This window comes from Polypterus senegalus, chromosome 10 (assembly GCF_016835505.1).
Source record: "Polypterus senegalus isolate Bchr_013 chromosome 10, ASM1683550v1, whole genome shotgun sequence".
In the NCBI taxonomy this organism is placed as follows: Eukaryota; Metazoa; Chordata; class Cladistia; order Polypteriformes; family Polypteridae; genus Polypterus; species Polypterus senegalus.
The window spans coordinates 151,698,623-151,725,622 of NC_053163.1; the positions used below are offsets into that span (position 1 = coordinate 151,698,623).

At 41.5% G+C, this 27,000-nt stretch overlaps 1 protein-coding gene across 2 annotated transcripts in view; it reads right to left on the minus strand.

Moving 5' to 3' along the window:
* Positions 1-26,045, minus strand: part of kcnn1a (potassium intermediate/small conductance calcium-activated channel, subfamily N, member 1a) — a 217,498-nt gene extending 191,453 nt beyond the window's left edge. For both annotated transcript variants that reach the window (XM_039767078.1, XM_039767077.1), the window contains exon 1: positions 25,866-26,045. The gene's annotated coding sequence lies outside the window, so the exon portion shown is untranslated. The remainder of the gene's footprint in view (positions 1-25,865) is intronic.
* Between the last annotated feature and the right edge of the window lie 955 nt (positions 26,046-27,000).

Consider the following 27,000-nt stretch of genomic DNA (forward strand, 5'->3'; position numbering starts at 1 on the left):
AAATGAAAAAAAATTACGTAGGTGGTCTCAAGTTATGAAACGTTTTCTGGAGTTTTTGTCCCTTTGAGAATATATCGTGTGTTTTGGACCTAAATCGTTTTACTGGATTATATTCGCTGGAGCCTTACGGACACAATGGGATCAATACTGCTCGGAAATATTGATGTTTGACTTGCAGGGGGTCTTCAAAGGTAGGGACAGTCAACTCTTAAAAGTATGTACTTCTCTGTAAAAAAGGCTTTAGTGTCAGTGCTGTGGTTGTTGTGTGTCAAAATGGTTTATATCATCTGAAAGACGAGACTTTGAAGTTTCATTTGATGGGTATGGTGTCGAGATGCATGGCAGATGGGCATGCACACATTACTGTAACGTTTTTAAAACGCTGTTATGTCCCGGGACCGGTACGTGTGCGCGTTAAGAGGTTGTCCTTATAAACTCTCCCACACTGTTAACATTATTAGAGCCCTCTAGACATGAAATAACACCCATTAGTCAAAAGTTTAAACTGTGCTCCATGACAAGACAGAGATGACAGTTCTTTCTCACAATTAAAAGAATGCAAACATATCTTCTCTTCAAAGGAGTGCGCGCGTCAGGAGCAGAGAATGTCAGAGAGAGAGAGAGCACTCGCTAAGAAAAGCAAACAATCAAAAAATCAATACGTGCTTTTGTGCTTTTAAGTATGCCGAAGCACCGCGATAAAGCAGCATTTTGTAGAGGAGCGTCCGTATCCTCTGTGCAAACAGCCCCTCCGTCAGGCAGAGAGAGTGAGAGAGATAGAGAGAAGCAAACAATCGAGCACCGCGCGGGAAGCACATCGTATATCGTTGAGGAGTTTTATTTAATACGTAATACGTGCTCTGATTGGGTAGCCTCTAAGCCATCCACCAATAGCGTCCCTTGTATGAAATCAACTGATCAACAAACTGAGATAGCATGTACCATAAATTAAAAGACCCATTGTCCGCAGAAATCCGCGAACCACCGAAAAATCTGTGATATACATTTAGATATGCTTACATTTAAAAGCCGCGATGGAGTGAAGCCGCGAAAGTCGAAGCGCGATATAGCGAGGGATCACTGTACATATAAAACCCATTTCCAAAAATATCGGGACACTTTCTAAACGTGCAATAGCCTACAAACTTAAATTTGTAATTTGGCAATTCACTTCAACCTTCATTTAACAGGCAAAAGGAAAAAGAAAAGATTTTCGTTGTTTTCGTCGACAAACTTCTATTTGTTAAACCTAAAAAAATTTAGAAAGCGATGACACTCCAAAAAAGTTGGGACAGAGACAAGGTTACCACTGGGTCGCATTCCTTTTTCTTCTACTTACACTTCTTAATTGTTAGGGAATTGAAGAAGCTACCGTAGATACCCGCGTGTAAGTTCACCCGCGAATACGTCGGGTCTTGATTTTATAGTAATTTTTTTTGGTATTTTATAATGTCGGTCATATAAGTCAAAAGTGGAAAACTCACGCTGCTGGTAAAAGGGATTATGTTCTGCTAACACCCACCTGAGAGAGTAACCACCGAGCACACGGCCTTTATTTTCTATGTGGGTGCAGCAATGCGCTGTATCAGCGGGTGCTCCTAACCCCTCTCTCTCTCGCTCTCTCTGTTGTGCCTACGTGACCACTCAGTAATACCCAAACTATTCCAAAGCGACGTTTACACTGATTTGTGTTTTTTGCATCTTACACCCTCATACACCTTTATCGTAAGAGCATCCCTTATCTGCAATGGAGCATTCGATCAGAAGAAAATATGAAGCTGGTTTGAAATTAAACATCAACAATTGGTAACTGCACTGCTGCAACAAAATTCGATGTGTCTGAGAAACTGGTGTGAGATTGGAGGAGGCAAGAAGATGTAAAAAAAAAAAATTAAGTGTCACATTTTTGAACGGGCGTATAAGTCGGGGTCTGATTTTATGATTGATTTTTCAGGTTTCAAGACCCGACTTATATGTGAGTATATACGGTAAGTTTTTCAAGTGGACTTTTTGCCCATTCTTGCTGTATACGAGACTTGAGCTGCTCAACAGTCCGTGGTCGCTGTTGTGTGGTTCTCCTCTTCATGATGCGCCAGATGTTTTCAACAGCAGACAGATCTGGACTACAGGCTGGCCAGTCAAGCACGTGGACTATGTCTACGAAGTCATACTTTTGTAATTTATGCAAAATGAGGCCTGGCATTGTCCTGCTGAAATATACTTGGAGTTCCTTGGAAAAGACTGGAAAAGACATCAATGGTGCCTTCACATGTATACAGATTCCTCCATATCATCACAGATGTTGTTTTTTTCACTTTTCGTTCATAACAGCCTGTATGGTCTTTTTTCATCTTTGGCACATAAAATCCGATGATGTCCGTTTTTCCTAAAAACCAGCTGAAACGAGGACTCATCTAACCACAGAACACGTTTCCATTGTCTTTAGGTCTATCTCAGAAGCACTTGGACTGAGAACTCTCCAACATTTCTGCGCAAAATTGATGTATGGTTTCCTCTTTGCATAATGCAGTTTCTATCTTGATGCAGCGATGGAATGTGTTAAGCGACAATGATATCCCAAAGTACTCCCGAGCCCATGTGGCCCAAATGTCCATCACAGTAGCATGACGGTGTCTAATGCAGTACCGCCCCAGGGCTCAAAGGTCACACACATTCAGCAGTAGTTTCCACACTTTGCCTTCACTCACAGAGATTTCTAGTGACTCACTGAATCTTTTCACTGCGTTATTAACTGTAGATGGCGACAGACCTAAATTATCTGCTATGCTGCGCTGAGAACATTTTTTTGTTAAACTGACAGATAATTCTCTCGTGACGTTCAGCACAAAGCGGTGAGCCACGGCCCATCTTTGCTTGCTTATACTGGGCCTTTGGTGGATGCTCCTTTTATAACCAAGTTAACCTGCTAATTGAGGAACCTTACAGAATGTTACTTGTACAACCTTTGCATTCTTACTTTCCCTCTGTCCCAACTTTATTAGAGTGTGTTGGAACAACAACATTTATTTCTATAGCAGATTTTCATACAAATAATGTAGCTCAAATGATGAAGAAAAGAGAAATGAAAGAATTAAAATAAGAGAAAACTCATTAACATAGAATGCAAGTAAGGTCCGATGGCCAGGGAGGACAGAAAAAAACAAAAAAATTCCAGACGACTAGAGAAATTAAACAAAATCTGCAGGGGTTCCTGGGCCACGAGACCACCCAGCCCCCTCTAGGGATTCTACCAAACAAATGATCTCAATCAGTCCTCATGGTATTTAGGGTTCTCATTGCAGGCATCCATCTCTAAATGTGTTCATGTTTAACAAACTGAATCAAGTTTGTTGGTGATAACACTGAAAATCTTTTCTTTATCCTTGTGCCTGATAAATAAAGGTTGAAGTGAATTACCAAATTACAGGTTTTAGTTTTTATTGCATTTTTAGAAAGTGTCCCAACTTTTTGGAAATGGGGTTTGTATATATAGATATAGATATCTTATAAATAAATATCTACGCGCGGTAATGTGTGTGTGTGTCTGTCTGTATGGCCCGGAAGTGCGAGGCTACAGCATGATGCTCAAAGAGCCGGCAAGGGGGCCCCCAAGTTAACAAGTTGGAAGAAGAAAGACATACAAGGCTACAGCGTGAAGCTGAAAGTAAGCGACTCCATCGCCAAAGTGAAACCACCGAGGAAAGACAAACGAGAGAGAAACTCGCTTAGACAAGGGCGGCGAGCTAAATGAAACCGCCAACTCTGCATTTCAGTTTTTTTTCTGACGATTTCAATAGTTTCTAGGAGCCCGTGCTTACACATATAATATTAGATATATAGAGATATAAATATATATAGATTTTATATTGATATACATATTGTGAAGCCAACCCCAACATAGACAGATGCAGGAGGCACAAGTGCAAGCACACACAAGTTTTATTTTCTTTTTTCTCTTTCAGAAACACCTTCCCCATTCCCCACAAGCACAACACCGGGACTGGCAGAAGTGTGGTGGAAGAGCTGCCAAGAAGGGCTTAGCTGCTACTGCAGCACCCCCTGGTGATGCCCACAGATCCCAACAGGGCTGTTTCCAACTCCAATTCCCTTGGAGCCCTGCGGGAGTCCGAGGTACCATTGTAATGCTCTGGCCACACTTTCTCCCCCAGTCCTTCCATCATGGAGATCCATCCATCCATTTTACAACCCGCTGAATCTGAACACAAGAACTCAAGGGGGTCTGCTGGAGCCAATCCCAGCCAATACAGGGCACAAGGCAGGAACAAATCCTGGGCAGGGTGCCAGCCCACCACAGGGCACACACAAACACATCCACACACCAAGCACACACTAGGGCCAATTTAGAATCGCCAATCCACCTAACTGGCATGTCTTTGGACTGTGGGAGGAAACCGGAGCTCCCAGAGGAAACCCACGCAGACAGAGGAAGAACATGCAAACTCCACGCAGGGAGGACCTGGGAAGTGAACCCAGGTCTCCTAACTGCGAGGCAGCAGTTCTACCACTGCGCCACCATGCCGCCATATATATATATATATATATTGTGGAATGGGACCCGGACACAGACAGACAGACATTGTTTGTTGCACCCAACACACGTTTATTTATAATATTTACAAGCTCCGTGCATGTCCCCAGTGCCTCCAGTACCGATTCCCCAAAGTCCAGGCCTCACAGTTCAAATGCCTTTCCAGCCTGGCCGCCTCCAGTCCTCTCTCCAGCTCCGTCCTTCTTCCACCCGACTTCCGCTCTTGAATGAAGGGAGGCGGCCCCTTATATAGGAACCCGGATGGGCTCCAGCTGCTTCCCGGCATTCCTCCGCAGACACGCCCCAGTGTGGCAGAAGTGCCGGCTGCGCACCCAAAAGCCCTCCAGGTATCCCCTGTTTTCTTCCCCCCAGCACTTCCTGGGCTCCAGGTTTCTTCAGGCACCGGGGCGCCACGGGCCCCCAATACAACCAGGGCGGTCGCCCCCTCGCAGTCTGGAGGAGATACAGGCCCTCCTCCCGTCCTCCTGGGCGTCCCGGCTGGGCTCCACCCCCAGCTGCATGCGACAATATATATATATATATATTTCTGTTTTTAATATATATAAGTGATTTGAATAGGAATATAAGTAACAAGCTGGTTCAGTTTGCAGGTGATACCAAGCTTGTTGGATTGGCAGATAATCAAGAATCCATTACATAATTACAGAGGGACTTCGACAGCATACAGGCATGGTCAGATTTGTGGCAGATGAAGTTTAATGTCAGTAAATGTGAAATATTATACATAGGGAATACAAATGTTAGGTTTCAATACACAATGGGACGTTCGAAAATCAAGGTTACGCCTTATAAGAAGGATTTAAGCATCATATGCTATCAACTTCCACACATTGTTCAGAATCTATTAAGAAGGCTAACAGAATGTCAGGTTATATAGCGCCTTGACGTGTGCAGTACAAGTCACAGGAGGTTTATAACTCGCTGGTGAGGCCTCATCTGGTGTCCTGTGTGCAGTTTTGGTCTCCAGGCTATAAAAAGGACATAGCAGCACTAGAGAAGGTCCAGAGAAGAGCGACAGGGCTGATTCAGGGCTACACGGGATGAGTTATGAGGAAAGATTAAAAGAGCTGAGCCTTTACAGAGTAAGTGAAAGGAGAATAAAAGGAGACCTGATTGAAGTGTTTCAAAATTATGAAGTGAGTTAGTGCAGTGGATTGAGACAGTGACTTTAAAATGAGTTCATCAAAAGCAAGTTGGAAACTTATTAAGAGTATTTTTTGCACAAACATTAGAAAGTTTTTCTTTACACAGACAACCATGGACCCTTGGAATAAAGGTTCTAGAACGAACATTTATTCATTTATATCCATAACAGGCTCCATAAATGGAATACCAATGCATTGCTGATTTGAAAATGACTTTTATTACTTACAGTAACACTGATTAAGTTCAGGTTTTCTTGATCTATCCATGTCCTGCTAGCCTACTATGTATTAAAGATAAGATTTCTGTTTTGTCCACATATTAGGAACCTTTTTAAAGCCCAAAGAACCAGTTTCATATACAAAGAATTCTTCCCAGAATGCAATGACTCTTTGTAAAGTAATGTTGTAATATGGAGCCATACATTCCAGTAAAGTGCCATTAAAGAACAACGGTGTATGGTGTGAAATGTTGGTCAGCATCTACTAAACACTGGGGAGTGCTCCATTCGTTGGAGACAAAGATTCTTTTCTGGTCACTTGACCTGACTCGGCTTGACTACAGCATAAATGAGAACGTTCAGAAAATTCTTGGAGTCTCTAAAATTTTAGAAAGAAGAGGGAAGCGTGTCTTTGATGGTAAGGATATGTGCCTGGTGGCCACAATCAATCAGTAGTGAAGAGAGATCTGACTCCCTACCAAAGGGATGTTGCTTACATAGAGAACCAAAAATACAAGACGTCGCCGGACAAAAAAAAAGTCACCCGTGAAGATACCTTGGATCCATCAAAGTGAGAAATGATGTGCCACATAGCAGACCGTGCTAAAAATAGGTATTACTGCTAGGACAGACCACATTGTTGTTGTTCTTCTTCTTCTTTCAGCTGTTCCTGTTAAGGGTTGCCACAGAGGATCATCTTCTTCCATATCTTTCTGTCCTCTGCATCTTGATGTGTTACACCCATCACCTGCATGTCCTCTCTCTACCACATCCATAAACCTTCCTCTTCTCCTCTTGCCTTGCAGCTCTATCCTTAGCATCCTTCTCTCATTATACTCAGCATCTCTCCTCTGCAAATGTCCAAACCAACTCAATCTCGCCTCTCTGACTTTGTCTCTCACTCATCCAACTTGAGCTGACCCTCGAATGTCCTCATGTCTAATCCTGTCCATCATCGTCATGCCCAATGCAAATCTTATCATCTTTAACTCTGCCACCTCCAGCTCTGTCTCCTGTGCCATTGTCTTCCAACCCATATAACATAGCTCAGTGGTGTGAAAAACTATTTGCCCCCTTCCTGATTTCTTATTCTTTTGCATGTTTGTCACACAAAATGTTTCTGATCATCAAACACATTTAACCATTAGTCAAATATAACACAAGTAAACACAAAATGCAGTTTTTAAATGATGGTTTTATTATTTAGGGAGAAAAAAAAAATCCAAACCTACATGGCCCTGTGTGAAAAAGTAATTGCCCCCTTGTTAAAAAATCACCTAACTGTGGTGTATCACACCTGAGTTCAATTTCCGTAGCCACCCCCAGGCCTGATTACTGCCACACCTGTTTCAATCAAGAAATCACTTAAACAGGAGCTGCCTGACACAGAGAAGTAGACCAAAAGCACCTCAAAAGCTAGACATCATGCCAAGATCCAAAGAAATTCAGGAACAAATGAGAACAGAAGTCATTGAGATCTATCAGTCTGGTAAAGGTTATAAAGCCATTTCTAAAGCTTTGGGACTCCAGCGAACCACAGTGAGAGCCATTATCCACAAATGGCAAAAACATGGAACAGTGGTGAACCTTCCCAGGAGTGGCCGGCCGACCAAAATTACCCCAAGAGTGCAGAGACGACTCATCCGAGAGGTCACAAAAGACCCCAGGACAACGTCTAAAGAACTGCAGGCCTCACTTGCCTCAATTAAGGTCAGTGTTCACGACTCCACCATAAGAAAGAGACTGGGCAAAAACGGCCTGCATGGCAGATTTCCAAGACGCAAACCACTGTTAAGCAAAAGAACATTAGGGCTCGTCTCAATTTTGCTAAGAAACATCTCAATGATTGCCAAGACATTTGGGAAAATACCTTGTGGACTGATGAGACAAAAGTTGAACTTTTTGAAGGCAAATGTCCCGTTACATCTGGCGAAAAGGAACACAGCATTTCAGAAAAAGAACATCATACCAGCAGTAAAATATAGTGGTGGTAGTGTGATGGTCTGGGGTTGTTTTGCTGCTTCAGGACCTGGAAGGCTTGCTGTGATAGATGGAACCATGAATTCTACTGTCTACCAAAAAATCCTGAAGGAGAATGTCCGGCCATCTGTTCGTCAACTCAAGCTGAAGCGATCTTGGGTGCTGCAACAGGACAATGACCCAAAACACACCAGCAAATCCACCTCTGAATGGCTGAAGAAAAACAAAATGAAGACTTTGGAGTGGCCTAGTCAAAGTCCTGACCTGAATCCAATTGAGATGCTATGGCATGACCTTAAAAAGGCGGTTCATGCTAGAAAACCCTCAAATAAAGCTGAATTACAACAATTCTGCAAAGATGAGTGGGCCAAAATTCCTCCAGAGCGCTGTAAAAGACTCATTGCAAGTTATCGCAAACGCTTGATTGCAGTTATTGCTGCTAAGGGTGGCCCAACCAGTTATTAGGTTCAGGGGGCAATTACTTTTTCACACAGGGCCATGTAGGTTTGGATTTTTTTCTCCCTAAATAATAAAACCATCATTTAAAAACTGCATTTTGTGTTTACTTGTGTTATATTTGACTAATGGTTAAATGTGTTTGATGATCAGAAACATTTTGTGTGACAAACATGCAAAAGAATAAGAAATTAGGAAGGGGGCAAATAGTTTTCTCACTACCATCCTTGTAGACCTTCCCTGTCACTCTTGCTGATACCCGTCTGTCACAAATCACTCCTGACACTCTTCTCCACCCACTCCACCCTGCCTGCACTCTCTTCTTCACTTCTCTTCCACAATTCCCATTACTCTGTACTGTTGATCCCCAAGTATTTAAACTCAGGACAGACCACATTGTTATGAAGAATTACTGTAGAAATCCAATGAATTCCAAAGGGTTCAGAGAGTTTTTTGTCCAGCTGTACATGTCGCATCTAAAATAAACCAACATCTTTTCCAGATACTGTGCCCTGATTCAGACTTCAGCTCTCTGCAGTCCTGTCCTGAAAAAAAGTGAGTTTAAATGACAAGAGAATTAAGATAAAGAGCAGAAAAGTAAAGGCGGTGGTCTGACAGACAACCACCCTCCTCCTCCTCCTCCTCCTCCCCTGATACCCAGTGCTGGAACAGAAGGTGCCCTTGTGGACCATTTCCACACTCCTATACTGATTATCTTTAGAAAGGATGGGTCACGCTCAAAATTAGTGCCTGCAGCTGTCATTTTCTTCCGTGATGATTTTTCTTTCTTTCTTTTTTTTTCCTTTTTTTTAATGAAACTTGGAAAGTTGACTTGATTTTCCCGAGGCTAAGGCTACACTTTAACTCTATTTAATTTTTTAGCTTAATTTTTTTTTATAGAATGGTTAATATATGGGGGCGGCACGGTGGCGCAGTGGTAGCGCTGCTGCCTCGCAGTTAGGAGACCCGGGTTCACTTCCCGGGTCCTCCCTGCATGGAGTTTGCATGTTCTCCCCGTGTCTGCGTGGGTTTCCTCCGGGCACTCCGGTTTCCTCCCACAGTCCAAAGACATGCAGGTTAGGTGGATTGGCGATTCTAAATTGGCCCGTGGGTGTGGGTGTGTTTGTGTGTGTCCTGCGGTGGGTTGGCACCCTGCCCAGGATTGGTTCCTGCCTTGTGCCCTGTGTTGGCTGGGATTGGCTCCAGCAGACCCCCGTGACCCTATTCGGATTCAGCGGGTTGGAAAATGGATGGATGGATGGGTTAATATATGACAGGTAAGAATACTTTATTTGCATGGAGGGAAAAGAAATAGGGTAGCCAGACATCTGATTATATATGACATGAAGTAGAATGGAGTATGAACTGCAAGGCTAGCATTTTCCCTGACCTTGGCTTATTCTCACAATAACTGAAGACGTTTAGGGGTTTGGCTGTGGTGAACTTTTACTTTTACACTTTTAATTTATTTTCAAATAGCACTCTTTATCGAGTACAGGCTCACAATGCTTACACATGTTTCCAGCTATAGTACAATAAAATAAATAATTCAAACACGCTATTTACAGCGCCTATAAAGGGTATCCTCCCTTGGAGGTTTTCATATTTCATTTTTAAACAACATTAAATCTCAGGGGATTTCATTTGGCTTCTTTGACACTGTTTCGGCAGAAAAAGACTCTTTAATGTCAAACTGAAAACAGTTCCCTGAAAAGAAATCTAAATTAATTACAAATATGAAACAAAATAATTGACCACATAAGTATTCATCCCCTTTAATATGACAGCTGTCAGGTCCTCACTGGTACAGCCAATTGATTTAGAAGTCCCAGGAGAGCTGACTCTCCGGCTAGGACATTGGACATCTCTGGGTTCACAGTTCATGAGGTTGATCCTCCAGTTAGCTGTGAACCCCCAGTCTCCCTGAGATTGCACTGGTGGTGAACCAGCTGAGGGTAGGGAAGACTGCAAGGGTTCACCCGACAAAAGCGTGATAGACATATGCGCCCCGACAAAACCGCGACGGACAAATGAGCGCCGACAAACCCGCTAACTGGTTTTCGACAAATGCGCCCCGAAAAAATCGGCACGACAAAATCGCGAGAGAGGCCAGGAGAGTGGGACGCGTACGTGCGCATTATGTACACATTATGTGCTAGGTTATAACTGTTATAACTGCTGATGGCATGCCACGAACAAATAACTCAGTCGAGGGTTGGCATAACGCGTCGTATACAAAGCGGAATTACCAGCAGTCAGGGATGGCATGCCGCGAACAAATAACTCAGTCGAGGGTTGGCATAACGCGTCGTATACAAAGCGGAATTACCAGCAGTCAGGGAGCCAGCAAGTCTAAATACGCGCAACTATCAAGACGTCTTGCTGCAATTCTTCCTACATATGCAGGGCGTGATCTTAAGGACTATCTGCGTGCCGTGCTGATGGCATGCCGCGTCTCATAATATTGACTTCTAAAATAAACATTATCATATATGCTTTAAACTAGTAATTCATATTTAATGAAACTTTCGCGATTTTGTCTGTGCGATTTTGACGCTGTGTTTTAATTGCCGCTATTTTGTCGGCGCTCATATGTCTATCCCGCAAATGTCAGGTCACAGACTGCAAGGGATCTGTGGAGTCTCAGGCGAACTTCTCCAGGCTGGTGGTAAGGCTGTCATCCTGACATTGTAAGCAATCTTTGCTTCCATTTTTGAGACAGGCATCATCCCAACTGACTGGAGAACAGGACTTGTCGTCCCTATCTGGAAAAGGAAGGGTGGTCGTCTGGATAGCGGCAACTACAAGGGGTTAACACTGCCCTCTGTACCGGGTAAGGTCCTTCCTAAGGTCATCCTCAATAGGGTCCTTGATCACTTGCTCACCTATCAGTGACAAGAGCAGTCTGGTTTTACACTTAAGAAGTCTACCATCGACTGCATCCTGGCACTGAGGCTTCTCATGGAGTGCAAACGCGGATATTTGCAGATTTTCTTTGTGGTCTATGTGTATTTTCATAAAGCCTTCAACTCATTTGATCAAGATGCCCTGTGAGACATCCTGAGACTTTGCGGGCTCCCCCTATGGATGTCATGGCCAGCCTATACACTTGCACTGTGAGTGCTGTACAGAGTGGTGGCAGAACCTTTGTGTTCTTCCCAGTTGATTCTGGGGTTCATCACAGATGTGCTCTTGATCCTACTCTGTTCATTGCTTACATGGACTGGGTGTTGGTCAGGGTCGTGGGGTCCAACAGATGTGGGGCATCTGTTGGTGACGAGAGATTCACAGATCTTGACTTTGCTGACGATGCTGTGATCTTCTCGGAGTCAATGGAGGCTCTGATCAGGGCTCTCAAGAGACTGATTGAGGAGTCCTGATAAAAACCAAGGTCCAGACCTTTAATAAACTAGTAGGCACGGCCATCAGCAGTGTGTCTGTCTGCAGAAAGAGTATCGAACTTGTCAAGAGGTTTACTTACATTGGCAATGGCATTCATGTCTCTGGTGACTACTGGCAGTAGATGGATTAGGAGAACATGGGGAGGTCATGAGGTTGATGGAAAGGGGTGTGTGGCGCTCCTGATATCTGCAAAAGGATGAAGGTCCAAGTTGTTAGAGTCCTAGTGCTTCCTGTTTTGATATATGGTTGTGTAACATGGATGCTATCTAGTGACCTGAGACTCCTTCAGTACTGTGTCTCTTTGGAGAATCCTTGGGTCCCACTGGTTTGAGTTTGTGTTGAATGAGCAGTTGCTCATGAAGTCTCAAATGAGGCATATTACCTGCATTGTGAGGGAGCGTCAGTTACAGCACTGTGATGTGATGTGATTCCCCGAGGGTGATCCGGCTTGCAGGATCCTCATTGCTGAGGACCCAAGCAGCTTCACCAGGCCAAGAGGACACCCACGTAACATCAGGCTGTGGCAGATACAGTAGAAGGTCATTTCTGGAGGGTGGGACTGGACCGCATGTCTGCTTGGGGTGAGGGTTGCCTACCAGGATCCCAAGCTGTTTTGTCATGTGGTTGGCGCACAATTAAAGAAAAGCACAAGTCAGAGGATGGAGACAAGAATATTTCCAAGTCACTGAATATCCTATTACATCAATCAGTTACTAAATGGAACCATTATGGAAATCTGCCTAGAGCAGGGCATGGAGAAGATGAGTTTAGGAGGCCACCAAGAGACATCTGAGTACTCTGAAAGAGTCACAAGGTACGGTGGATCACATTTGAGCAGTGTTCCTCATCTTTATTGAGGTCATGACCCACTTTTTCCCATGTAAGTGTCTTCGTTACTCACTCGGAGTGGAGGTGTTCCCCATTGGTAATTCAAGCACGATTGTCAGAGTGGGGCTGGGAATTGAGAGCAATTGTTGGAGAAGCAACCCTCCACGATGCCCTGCATTGAACCACTGCAATTAGAAACAGTAGCAACTTGTGACCAGCGGGGGCAGCCTGCCAATCAAAAGTGGGTCATTTTGCTTGTTTCTCTTTCCTGATTGTTTGTACTGTGTCAGGTTATTTTTACATTAGACCCCATGGATTGGTTATTTTTTTTCACCCGTGTGTTTAATGAGTGAGGGATCTCTGTTTCACCTTCCAGCTGGGATGCCAGAAATATGAAGAGATCTGTATAATTTATTAAGGAGATTCATAAATTGGTGAAAGTCTACATGAAATAACTTACTATCTTTATTTGCTCACTGCAATCAGGTCTTCCATTTTGCAGGGAAAACTCTGGGGTTTGGTGGCAGGATTGGCACTCCAGCCACTGTAAAAAACCTCACACTGCTCCGTTCCATTTGAGCTAGTGTGGTGCTGAGGTGTAACCCATTGCACGGCTGCACTCGGGTCCTAATTTGGGATCCTGAGGTGGTTTTTTGCGTGGTGTATCAGTGCATGCTGTCAACCTCTCCACTCTCTCTCTCTCTTTATTTGTAGTTCAGATGTGGTGATGGGCTGGTTTGTAATAAAGAAACCAAATATGCTTTCTGTAATATACCAATTAATAAAATCCACCTTAATAAAAAGATAGGTGTCTGTGTGACTGTGTGTCCATCTGGTGGCTGTGTTTCAGTCATTCCAACAGATGGTGCATCACAAACATTCGTAGTAATAAAGTGCATTGCGTTTGTCATTCCAACAGATGGCACATCACAAACATGTCTAGCAGTAAAATGTATTGGTTTTGTCATTCCAACAGATGGCGTATCACAAACATTTGTAGTAATAAAGTGCATTGCGTTTGTCATTCTAACAGATGGTGCTTGACAAACATTAGCTCTGCTTTTACAAATCCCATACCAAATGGTTAATAATACTGACTTATACATTCCATGGTGCATTGTAAATGTTAATACTGAGGCATGTGGTGATTACTTAGATTTCAACCCGTCATAGACAGGTAGCACATCTAGGCTATTCATAGTATAAGGATAATAAACGATATATGTATAGATATATATGAAGGACAATAAAAACAACACAAAACATAAAATTACACTATTTAGTTGGACTTTTTTGATTCTATAGATAAATGCATGTGACTTTTGAACTGTGATCTTTCGAGTTATGTGGTCAAGATGGACAAGCTCCTTAGCAAGTTATTAAGATTCTAGCATCTACATCATGATGTTCATTTGCTTTACCAATCCCGAGCCTCTCCACAGTATGCTATGTGTGTGTGGCGCTGCTTTAAACTTTCCTGTTTGGTTTTGGAAGAGAAACTATAACACCTAAAAACTTTTTCTTCATAAGGATTATTTCTTTTCAGTTCCAGTGATACCAGTACCTTAATAATTACTTGGCTTTATCCTAACTACCAAGTTAAAATTAACAGTTTTTGGAGTTAAAGTAGGTGTATATATGCTTTGTTCCTTCTGGGTTGGCTTCCTCCTCTGCATGTGTTTTTCTTTCTTTATTCTGGAGCTCTTTTCCTTCTTTGCCTTGGTCACAACTTCTGGTTGCAGGTAGAACTGCAGTTTTCTTCTCTTCGAGGTTTTACACACAGTGCCCATTTATTCTATTAGAAAATTTACATCTCCTGGGTAGGTGGTGAACAGTCAGCTCCCACCTTTAGCAAGATGAACATGTGGCTTTTATGTACGGTCCTTCTCTCTTGCCTGTGCCCCTTGCTTCATTTTATCCAGGTTTGGACTAGTGACTCTTTGGTCTAACTCTACTGGTCCAGCACCAGGTGTCCGTTCAGAGTAAAAGGTATTGCTCCAGCCTTTGTTACGGCCACACCCCAGGCAATGGCGTCCCAGCAATGAGAATAACCTACAGCCAGCCAGGCCAAGATCGTTGAGCAGATAGAGAGCATACTGTACATCTGGTGCTTGCAAAAGTTTTGAAAGGTAGGAGTAGACATTTTTCCATTGCTTTCTTGGGTGCACATAAGTCCAGTCTTTTGGTTGACAATCAGTGCAATGTTTTAACCATCAATGTTGGCCATTGTTGAGTTAAGGCTCTTTGTTTATTGATCAAGTGTTTTAATGGTGCATTGAAGAGACACCTCTGGGTTGTCACTTTGTCTCTGATTGTTAAGTCTGATCAGGTAGGGTGAAGAAGCAGCATTCTCCTGTAGGGAGAACTGACTCTACAGCTGAAATTCTGGTGGTCTCGCAGCTGCTTTTTGAGCAAAAGACTTGTGTTCCCAAGCATAGCAAAATGGGTAATGCCAGTCCGTCGTACACATGTTAAGAACTTTCTTTTTTGTTTCTCCGTATAATGAGAGGTCAAGCAAAATGAGACCTTTTATTGGCTAATTAAAAAAGATTACAATATGCAAGCTTTAGAGGCAACTCGGGCCCCTTCTTCAGGCGAGATTACCAGTAATCACCAACACAAACGGAGACAAAATCACCCATCCATTATCCAACCTGCTATATCCTAACTACAGAGGTCACAGCACAGGGGTCTGCTGGAGCCAATCCCAGCCAACAAACCGTGGGCAGGGCACCAGCCCACCACAGGGCACACACACTAAGCACACACTAGGGACAATTTAGAATCACCAATGCACCTAACCTGCATGTCTTTGGACTGTGGGAGGAAACCCACGCAGACATGGGGAGAACATGCAAACTCCACACAGGGAGGACCCGGGAAGTGAACTCAGGTCTCCTTACTGCCAGGCAGCAGCGCTACCCACTGCGCCACCGTGCTGCCCTAATACAAGACTCAATGATGGTCATTTGTTCCTTGTCATTTTATATAGTGCCTTTTCCATAGTGAACAAATCCCGGGCAGGGCGCCAGCCCACCGCAGAGCACCCACACCCACACACTAAACACATACATGGGACAATTTAGGAACGCCAATGCACCTCACCTGCATGTCTTTGGACTGTGGGAAGAAACCCACGCAGACACGGGGAGAACATGCAAACTCCACGCAGGGAGGACCTGGGAAGAGAACCCGGGTGTAGACAAAATCATTGACCATAAAAATATAATGCACACATTTAGAGACTACTATAAATCCTTATATTCTACTGAATTGAAAGAAAGCTCGTCATATTGTAATCTTTTTAGTTAGCCAATAAAAGGTGTCATTGTGCTTGACTTCTCATTGCGTCCATAATGGCTAACATGGTACAACAACCTAGTTTGTCCATATCTTTTAAAAGGCACTATATAGCGCCCGACCCGGCACAGACTACTCAGAGGCACGTGTAAAACAAACAGGCTTTTTATTTCTCTTCACCCGTGGGCGCACGTCTTCCCCGTGTCCCACAGGCCCAACACAGTCCCAAAGCACTTAAATACAGAGCTCCAACAACCCTTCCTGGCACCACCACTCCTCCCAGGCAACTTCGTCCTCTTCCTCCCTCCTGATTCTGGCCTCGAATAAAGGGAGGCTGGCCCGTTATATAGCCCACCCGGAAGTGTTCCAGGTGCTTGACCAGCTGGTCCTGATTGCACCTCCAGGTGGGGCTGATAACTCGTCCATGGTTGTTGGCTCTCGGCAGCACCCCCTAGCAGCCACCCCATCTCCCAACCAGGCTTTGGAGGACTCCATGTCCCATGGAGCCACGTGGGAGTCTGGGAAATGAACAACGGCCAGGGAGGCTGCCCCCAAGCGTCCCGGGGGAGGTATTGAGCTGTCCATGGTGGCTCCCCCGGAACATATGCAGCAGGGGCGTCCCGGCCGGGCATGGGACCCGGCTGTCCGTCACAATCTGAATTTTTCAGTTTGGATACTAACTACTAGCAGGACACAGAGTTCAAAGGCTCAGTCTCTCCGCGACCAGGTGGGTAAATGTTCATACAAAATGGAATTGTGAGAGAAAGTGATATAAATTGGTAGACAGAGGTCAGTAGAACTTTAGTGGAAATGGGCAGAGCACTAGACCAGGTAGCCAAGACTTCATAAAGTGTACAAGCCAGGATTGAGGGCTGCTATTCCTTTCCATACCCTCCCAGTCCCTTAAATCTTCCCTTCTTTTATGTTTTGGTTAAAAAGGCCTTATTTTGACCACTGGGACTGATTTGCTTCCATTGCTTAGCTAATGGCCATTCTGGAAACCTCAGCTTTGACACAATTTCATATGCAGAACCTAACATTTGGAGCCAATGACATTTTCCCTTAATGGCTTTAAGCTTTATTTGTGCATATGAGAACACAGCTTGGCGGCTGGCCTCCTCGCTTGAAATTGACAGTGCGACCCGACTTCACAGGACCCCTCTATGTTCAAAGGTCATCCCTTTAAACTTTTGATCAGCAAATCAGAATATTGACTTGTATCCTCTGAAATCCGTGGTCTGCAAAATTGCACTCAGAATAATAATTGCAGGGCAGTTGGTTTCAAATGGGTTCAGCCATACAAATGATTCTTTAATGAAACGATGAGGATGTGTTTATCTACTCAACACAGAAAGCAACTCTACTGTTTTTTTTTTTTCAGTGTGTGCTTTTTTGTAGCAGCAATGGAGCTTTAAGAAGGTCAAACAATCAGAGAAAATCCAAACAATACATCTGTCATCTTTGACTTTTAATGAAAAGGCATATTCCTCAGTCTGGTATCACATATAACTAATTTAGAAATAATCAGCATTTATGATTGTTCAGTATTGTGTTGCCCCCCCACACCTCGGCTCCTTTAGTCTCAATGTTCAGATCAAACATTGTTAGCTCTATAAGGCTCACAATATTGCAGCATGGTGTGAATGGCAGTATATAAGTAAGTTTTGATGGATCGTTTGATTAACTTGTCAAATAGTTTGAAATGATTCTTGGGGTACATTAATGTTACAACCTAAATTATGTTGATTTTAATCAAAATGACATAAGACATTGCAGGTTCATGACTAACCACCTCACTGCAGTTTTTCATACTGAGATACATTGTGGTGTCAGTCCATGATAGTTCAGCTGCAAGGTAATGATTTTGTTTGCATTGGCTGCGCAACATTATATTTATTTCACTGTAATGTCACCAAGGGGTGTAAGTCCACTGCAATTCACTACAAGGGCATCACTTCTAGGCCCGATGTTGTAGATTTGTGACTCACCACCAATAGTTCACCACAGTGCAAGTCTTTTAACTCCGATGCTTTGTGGTGTCAGTCCATGATAATTCACCTGCAATGTAATGGTTCGGATTCTGTTGGCTGCTCCACACTAAATTCATGCCACTACCACATACGGTATGTCCACGACAATTCACTTCTTAACGCTCACGCGACAAAGAGACCATTACTAGACCAGCTCAGATGAACTTCAACTGTTGGCTCATTTTATTAGTAGCCAATACGACACGATTTAGTTAAAGCTGTATGGCTGTCTGCTGTCACTGGAAGGACAAAATGGAGTTTAGATAAATTGACAAGTGTAGGTGGTATGGTCACATGTTCGTATTTTTAAATTTCATTTTGACCCAACATTTATTGCATTAAGTAAGTTTATTAAGCACGTTCAGCAGTAGTATTAGTAGTTTTTATTTTTTATTATTATTAAATAGTAGTAGTAGTAGTAGTATTTGTTGTATCCAGACACAAAAACTTGTCACACACGGGTTTTGACTAGATGTTTTCTTATCGTTTTTTTATTTCAACCTTCTTTTTCCCACAAACCATCAGTTCACCACACCCTCTTTATTCCCATCCTGCCTTGTCTTTTAGTAAAAAAAAATATGTACAAACTCAGGGTTAAATTCTGGACATAACAGTATTATTAGTATTAGTATTTTTATTGCTATTATTATTATTAGTAGTAGTAGTAGTATTTGTTATTAGTAGTAATAGTACTAGCAGTAGTGGTAGCAGTATTTATTGCTATTTTTATTATTACTATTAGTAGTAGTAGTAGTAGTAGTAAATAGTAGTAGTAGTATTTTTATTATTATTAATAAATAGTAGTAGTATTTTTATTATAAGTAGTATTATTTTATTAAATATTAATAGTAGTAGTATTTTTATTATTATTATTAGTAGTAGTGGTAGTAGTAAATAGTAGTAGTAGTATTTTTATTAAATATTAATAGTAGTAGTATTTTTATTATTATTAGTAGTAGTAGTGGTAGTAGTATTTGTTATAAGTAGTAATAATACTAGCAGTAGTGGCAGCAGTATTTATTGCTATGATTATTATTATTATTATTATTATTATTATTATTATTATTATTATTATTAAATATTATTATTATTATTAAATAGTAGTAGTAATATTATTATTATTAGTAGTAGTAGTAGTAGTGGTGTTAGTATTTGTTATTAGTAGTAATTGTACTAGTAGTAGTGGTAACAGTATGTATTGCTGCTATTATTATTATTATTATTATTATTATTATTATTATTATTATTATTATTGTTATTAAATTGTAGTCGTATTTTTATTATTATTATTATAAGTAGTAGTAGTATTGGTAGTCAAAGTAGTAGTAGTAGTGGTAGTAGTATTTGTTATTGGTAATAAATGTACTCGCAGTAGTGGTAGCAGTATTTATTGTTGCTGCTATTATTATTATTAAATTGTTGTATTATTATTATTATTATTATTATTATTATTATTATTATTATTATTATTAGTAGTAGTAGTAGTAGTAGTAGTAGTGGTAATAGTACTTATTAGTAGTAATAGTACTAGCAGTAGTGGTAGCAGTATTTATTGCTGCTGTTATTATTATTAAATAGTAGTAGTAGTATTTTTATTAGTAGTAGTAGTAGTAGTATTAGTAGTGGTAATAGTAGTATAAAATCATTGTTTTTGATGTTGTATCACATGTCAAAAGTGATACTGTTGCCTATATCAAGAAACAAAGAGTAACAGCACATTGATACCTTAAACAATTATTATTATTACTACTACTTCTACTACTTCTACTACTACTACTACTAATTAGGCCTTATTTATAAAGGAAACAAATCAAAAAGTTACAGTTAAGTTTGTGATGTGTGCTTCTTTGTTTAGTTATTATTTATAAGAACATATATATGTATTGCTCAAATTAAAGCTGTTAAAAGAAATACTAATTTAGTAGATTTAAGGAGGGCCAGTTATGGGTGCTGGGAGCCCAAGAGGATGGTTTAGTCTGTGTGACACTGGTGGTATTATAGTGACAGTATATGGTGGCAGCAGTGGGATATCCTGAGCTCTTGCCACACAAATGAACAATAGAAAAGTAAGCTTTTAGGACAGGATATAATAATTAAGCTCAAAGAAAGCTATCTAATGTCTTCATTAAAAATCCCATTCAATGTGTTGCTTTTTAAAGGTACTACCTAAGCGTTTTATTTTTAATTTGTAAAAATTAATTGCCTTATATTATGCTTTGTGATAGAACTGACTGTGACAGTTTCATTACACAGTAAGGAGTGATTGATGAAAGACTTACAGATAAAATGAATCATGCAGAAAGCTATTTTTCTCCCCATAGATTTTTATTGTCCTACTAGTCATACTCTGTTGAATCATTTCATGCATTAGAGTATTCTGGGATTGCAGTAACCTTAGCTCCAAGAGGTCATCTCTTTAAATGTGTTTATTCATCATGGCAACAAATCCACATGCCACGAAACATTCCCCCAGTTTTAAACTGACCAGTGCTCAACCACCATGTGATTTACCACCTTGTCTCAAAAGAAGGAATAAAAGCAGCTCACTTTAAAGAAAGCGTGGGGTGGCTATGCCAAAGTTTTACTGTCACTGTTTTAACAGCTATGTGTATGACTTATATCTGCTGTGCCAACTTGATGGGGGGTTAGAGCTAAAGAGGAGAAACAATCAATCAACTCTTACCCTGCTTAATTCATTTTAAGGTGATGGGGACCAAGGATTACCCCAGCAGCATTAAAATTATTATGAACATTAGAAATAGATGAGAACAGGCCATTCAGCCCAACAAAGCTCACCAGTCCTTTCCTCTTAATTCTTACAAAATAACATCAAGTGTAATTTGGAGGTCTACAAAGTCCTATTGTCTACCACACTACTTGGTCACTTATTAGATGTGCCTGTGGATGTCCATGTGAAGAAAAACTTCCTAATGTTTGTGTGAAATTTACCTTTAACAAGTTTCCAACTCTGTCCCCGTGTTCTTGATTAACTCATTTTAAAGCCACCATCTCAATCCACTGGACTAATTCTCTTCATATTTTTAAGCACTTCAACCTTGACTCTTGTTTATCTCATTTTGCTTAAAGAGAAAATTTTTCCTTAAAATTCATCCCCTGTAGTCCTGGACTCAGCCCTGTCGCTCTTCTCTGGACCTTTTCTTGTGCTGCTATGTCCTTTTTTGTAACTGAGAGACCAAAACTGCCCACAGGACTCCAGATGAGGCCTCACCAGTGTGTTATAAAGCTTGGGCAGAACCTCCTGTGACTTGTACTCCACACGTCAAGGCGCTATATAACCTGACATTCTGTTAGCCTTCTTAATGGCTTCTCAACACTGTCGGGAAGTTGATAGCTTAGAGTCCACTAGGACTCCTAAATCCTTCTCATAAGGTGTACTTTCAGTTTTCAGCCCCCCATTGTGTATTCAAACCTAACATTTGTACTTCTTACGTGTAATACTTGACATTTACTGACATTCAATTTCATCTGCCACAAATCTACCCGAGCGTGTATGCTGTCCAAATCTCTCTGTGATGATTCAACAGATTCAAGATTATCTACCAATCCACCTAGCTTGGTATCATCTGCAAACTTAACCAGCTTGTTACTTATATTTCTGTCCAAACTATTTATATACTGTATATTTTAAAAACAGCTGTGGCCCCAGCACCGTCCCCCACTGGTCACCACTCTTAACATCACCCAGTTTTAGATAAGGTCCCTCACGCCATTACTCTCTGCTTCCTGTGTCTCAGCCAATTCTGCCCCCATCTGCACACCACAACTCCCACTTCTTTTATTCTTATGCCCACCCTCTCATGTGGCCCCTTATCAAATGCTTTCTGAAAGTCCAGGTGAATAATCTCATATGTTCCACTTTGATCGTGTCCTTTTGTCGCTTCCTCATTGAATTCCAGCATGTTAGTAAAACACAGCCTCCCTTTTCTGAACCCATGCTGTCAATTCAGTAAAACTCCCGTCCTTGCCTTGTGTCACTCCATCTTTTCCTTAATAATTCCTTCCATTAATTTTCCTGCGATGCATGTTCAGCTTAATCGCCTATAGTTGCTTGAATCTTCCCAATAACCCTTTTTATATATTCACAATTTCCCCAGTGCGCGGCGACTTCCAAAAAATATCCGTCAGAAGAGTTTATACCATATCTGCATTTCACTATGTGTGTATTTACTATGTATATGTATTCAAGATTGAGGGTAAGGCAGAAAACAGTCCTGAACAGGACAGCAGTTCATCATTGTGCCCACTCATACAGGGTTCAGTTTGGAATTACCAGTCAACCTAACCTTTGCGATTGTTGAAGGAAAGCCAAAGTACCCAAAGAAAAGTCTACAGAGAATGAGAAGAATAAGCCAGTGGGCCTCATCCAGTCCTGTTTCATGCCTTGCTCCACGGCTCTGGGCACCGATGTCCTTGAATGGGACTAAACAGATTTTACTGACTGGCTGTTACAGGCTGAACGGCTGAAACACTGCGTATCCAGCCTTCGTATGCAGTAAGTGCAGTAATAACCTTTACCTTTTTTTTTGTCCATAGGTTGATGCAAACTCACACAACTTCACTTTACCTTCCTGCAAATATTCATCAATGCAAAGTGATACATGTCTTCATTTTTAAATAATAGAAACACTTTCGTTTGTTTTTTTCTGTGTGTTTGCTGCACCCTAGTAAAGTACATTCCCTTGTGAAGCTTGAGCCACCAGCTTCTTTTAGCAGACTGTGTGTGTAAACAGCTAAAACAAACAGCACAGCACAAAATGGCAAGCCACCTCCTGCAATTATAAATGACAATGGTCAAGAGATGGCCCGCTTGACTTTATTATGGCATCAAAAAGAAATATTAGCATGGCGAAAAATGATTCATATTTTAACTACAGCTAAGCATCTTTGCTCCAAGCCAGGTTTAAATGGTTGATGAGATATGAAATGTGCTGTTAGTTAGATAGATAGATAGATAGATAGATAGATAGATAGATAGATAGATAGATAGATAGATAGATAGATAGATAGATAGATAGATAGATAGATAGATAGATAGATAGTGTAGTTGGCAGGATTAGATAGATAGATAGATAGATAGATAGATAGATAGATAGATAGATAGATAGATAGATAGATAGATAGATAGATAGATAGATAGATAGATAGATAGATAGCAGTGCCCTAAATGATGTTTGAAACAAAGGCACATTTGTCCTTGATTTAATTTTCTCCATCCCACACCCCAGTTTAAAATTGCAAGGCACTATATAATAGATAGATAGTACTTTAAATTATTATTAATTACTATTTATTGTCATTAATTACAAATACAGTTTCTGCTCCTCTACATATGGTCTAAATATAAATATAATGCAGGCACGTTAACTTTTGGAAAAAGAAGACAAAAAATATAGCAATATCTTAAATTCTATTGTAAACTGAAAATAAAATAATAGAAAAAGGAAATTTCCTGAAGGGGGAAAAAAAAACTAAGAAAAAAATTGTTAAATAGAATATGAGAAATGACAAGGTTATGGTGCAATGCATGTCATTTCAGGGGTTACACTGTCCTTTCCTTGAGTCTTGAATCCATGACCAGAAGCCGCATAAGACAAGTCCATTAAATAAGGAGAAAAAATGAGGAGGGCCTGCTTTCTGTTTCAGTTTAATACCCACAATGACAAATTTTCTAACACACCTTGGTCACTGCAGATTTACTCTCAATTTTAGCTGGCCAGAAGGAAAGAAACAGGCTAAGATTGGGCGTCAGCATAAGACCGTTAAAAATCACATACAGTATAACCCCAGATTCGCCCATACTACAATTCTGTAGTCACAAATAACTGATGTGCAAAACCCCACAAAGACATGGGGAAGAGGTACAAACTCTTGGACAAAAAATGGCTAAACCCGTATCTCCAGATTTGAGATTTGTCAACGCTAATCATTGTGGCACTATGTACTCCAGGCACAATACAGTACAGGAAAAAGCCTGTTAAAATTGTTTGTCAAAAAATATAAAAAAATCCACTGCCATTATTGTGAAGCCACACAATGACTGTGCAAGATAAGGAGCCACTTGAAAGATGAATCAGATAGCAAAGGTCACATGGAAGGAAATGGAAAAGTTGTTATAAAAAGTTAACAGGACAACGGGTGGCTACCGCACCTAATCTAAGCCAAGAATTAATTAGCACGCCATCAACTTCGAAAAATACATTAGGCTCCGGCGACAACGCACAACTTTAATTTCAAAAAATAACCACTTCATAATACTACAGCCGAGCTGGATAGCAGAAAACAATCTTCATCTGCCGCCGTCCTCGGGGCTTCAAGGAAAGCATCTGTCTGCACAATGCAGCCGGGGGGCTAAGAGCTCTGCTGTTGCCTGCCATGTGCACAAAGTGAGAAGGAAGAAGGTCTCCGTCCAAATGCAGGAAAGGAGTACTCTTTCTTTCTTTCTTTCTTTCTTTCTTTCCATATAACGCCTTATATCACGATTCAGAAAAATCAATCACCTATCTATAGCGCCTCTTTAGTACGAGTACAATCAAAAAAGACACAGAATGCAGTATTAGTTTTCAGTTCGTGTTGACTTCAGAACACAATCGATTATTCTCTCTTGTTCTTTTAAAGCATATATATATATAATTCAAAAAAAGCACCTTTCAAATAATTGCAATAATGACAATCAATTAATCAGTTAGCACATCCAACACCTTATATAACAAGTGTAAGCCCAAAGGACAATTCAGAACGTGGTGTTAACATTTCAGCCCTGTTTTACTTCTAAGCAAGTCTTTCTTTCTTTCTTTCTTTCTTTCTTTCTTTATATATATATAATGTCTTTCAATCAGAGAGTCTTTAAGTATCGACTTCAAAATTTATAAGAACCAATCAATTGTATATATGCGCCTTCTATACGTGTAATCGCAAAGGCCGATTAAAAATGCAGCGTTACATTTCAGCCGTTTCAATTCTAAGCAAGACTGTCTTTCGTTCTTTCACTCAACATAGTACCTTTCATATCCGGATTTATGAGAATGCAAATTGCCTACACACACACAAAATAAATATCTTTCAGAGCGCCGTTCTTGCTCGACTTCACAATTTATAAGACTTAATAATATATATAGCGCCTTATGTATGTGTGATCACGAAGGGCGATTGATAATGCATTGTCACATTTCAGCACAGTTTAACTTCTAAACAAGTCTTTTTTCCTTTATTTCTGTATTTAATTTAAAACATCACCTTTAGAGATAGACAGCGATAAGAATCAATAAATAATATATACAGGTATATAGCGCCTTATATAACAAGCATGGTCACAAACGACAAATCATAATACGTTTCAGTTCAGTTTTACTTCTTAGCATTCTTCTTTCTTTCTTTCTTTTTCTTTCTTTTGTTTTTTCAATTTACATAACACCGTTCAAGATTCACATTGTAATTCTTAAGAATCAATCAATCAATTATTTATAGCCTCCTTTTAGCGAGTATGATCACAAACGACAACTCACAGCGCAGTATCATATTTCAGCCCAATCTTACTTACAACCACGATTTTCTTTCTTTCTTTCTTTCTTTCTTTCTTTCTTTCTTTCTTTCTTTCTTTCTTTCTTAATTGGCTACTTTACAGAAACAAACTGGAATGTGAGAAATGTTTTAATTTTTCTAGCTCCTAGCGTGCTCCTAACCTAGCAAAGGTTTACATCGACATTCATAAGACCCAATCAACCAATTAAATATAGCGCCTCTTTTTAGTGAGTGAATAAGGACGCCTGACAGTTATACCTCACAGCACGCTTTTCTTTCTTTCTTTCTTTCTTTCTTTCTTTCTTTCTTTCTTTCTTTCTTTCTTTCTTTCTTTCTTTCTTTCTTTCACACGGACATTCCCCAATCCAAGCGGACCTTTTCTTGCTCCTTCTCTCACCTGGAAGATGCACGTGATGGTCAAGCAGAAGGCGGTGAAGTTGGACACGACCCCCTTCAGTATGCCCGCCGAGCTGGCGATGTTCTCCGTGTGCTGTCCTCCCGGTCTCGTCTTGCGGGGGCTCCAGGAGTGCACACGGGCGGCTATGGTGTTTAAATATAAATGTCCCTGCTGCTGCTCAGTTCAGATCCAGTTTCCGACTTGCTCGATCTCCTGCAGCCACAGGCAGTCATCAGAGGAATTAGGAACGCGACTCCGATTACGGGCAGACAAGTTGGTGAGGGTCGACGGCTTTCTCGGCTTTGGTCTGCGGCTCTGATAACAGTGAATTGCAGCGCTGGATGCGTCAGCTGCCGTCGGTGGTGGTCACAGTGTTTCGGGTGTTGGTCTCCCCCTCCTTCCCTGCTCTGCTGCTGGTGCACCACTTGTCAGCTTGCTCGTTTCTTACCAGCAGTATTGGCGATGCGGACCGCAAAGTCTTTGCATGGATAGACAGAGACACAAGAACGAACGCGGCGGTTAATTTACTCCAAATGATCTGCAGTCATTGTTATGCAACTCCTGAAGCCCGGGAAAGAAAAAGAATAAATTAATTAAAAAAGGACGAGGGTATGAACGAGGGGTCCGGCTCCTGTAGCTGTTGATTTTGAACGTTGCTGTTGCTGTGGCTGCTGCACCCCTTGCCTTCTTGCCACTCTGCCGCAGAAGCAGCTTCCCCCCAGTTTTTGTGAGGGGCGGCAGCGTTGGAGAGAACGCGTGTACCTGCTGCTTGCAGTGGTGGCAACTGATAGACAGACACGCTGACGGCGTTGCAGACAAGTGAACCTCTTCAGGACCCCCGCGGGTCTGCTTCTGGTCCAAGCTGATTGCCGCAGCGCACCCCTGGAGCTGACGGACAGTGCAGCTCGGTTCTGGAGACGCAGCGTCTTCACAAAAGGAGAAGAAGCTGCTCTGTCGAGACAGAGATGAGGGTGCTGAAGGACAGCTCCCCGCTGCCGATGCGGCATCCCATCTTAGAGCACCCCGCCGCCGCCGCCGCCACCACCACCTCCACCGCTCGCACCCATAGCTGGCTTCGCTCCGGCAGCACCCTTGCCTGCCAAAAAAAGAGAAGCCTCAGAAGGATCGTTCTGAT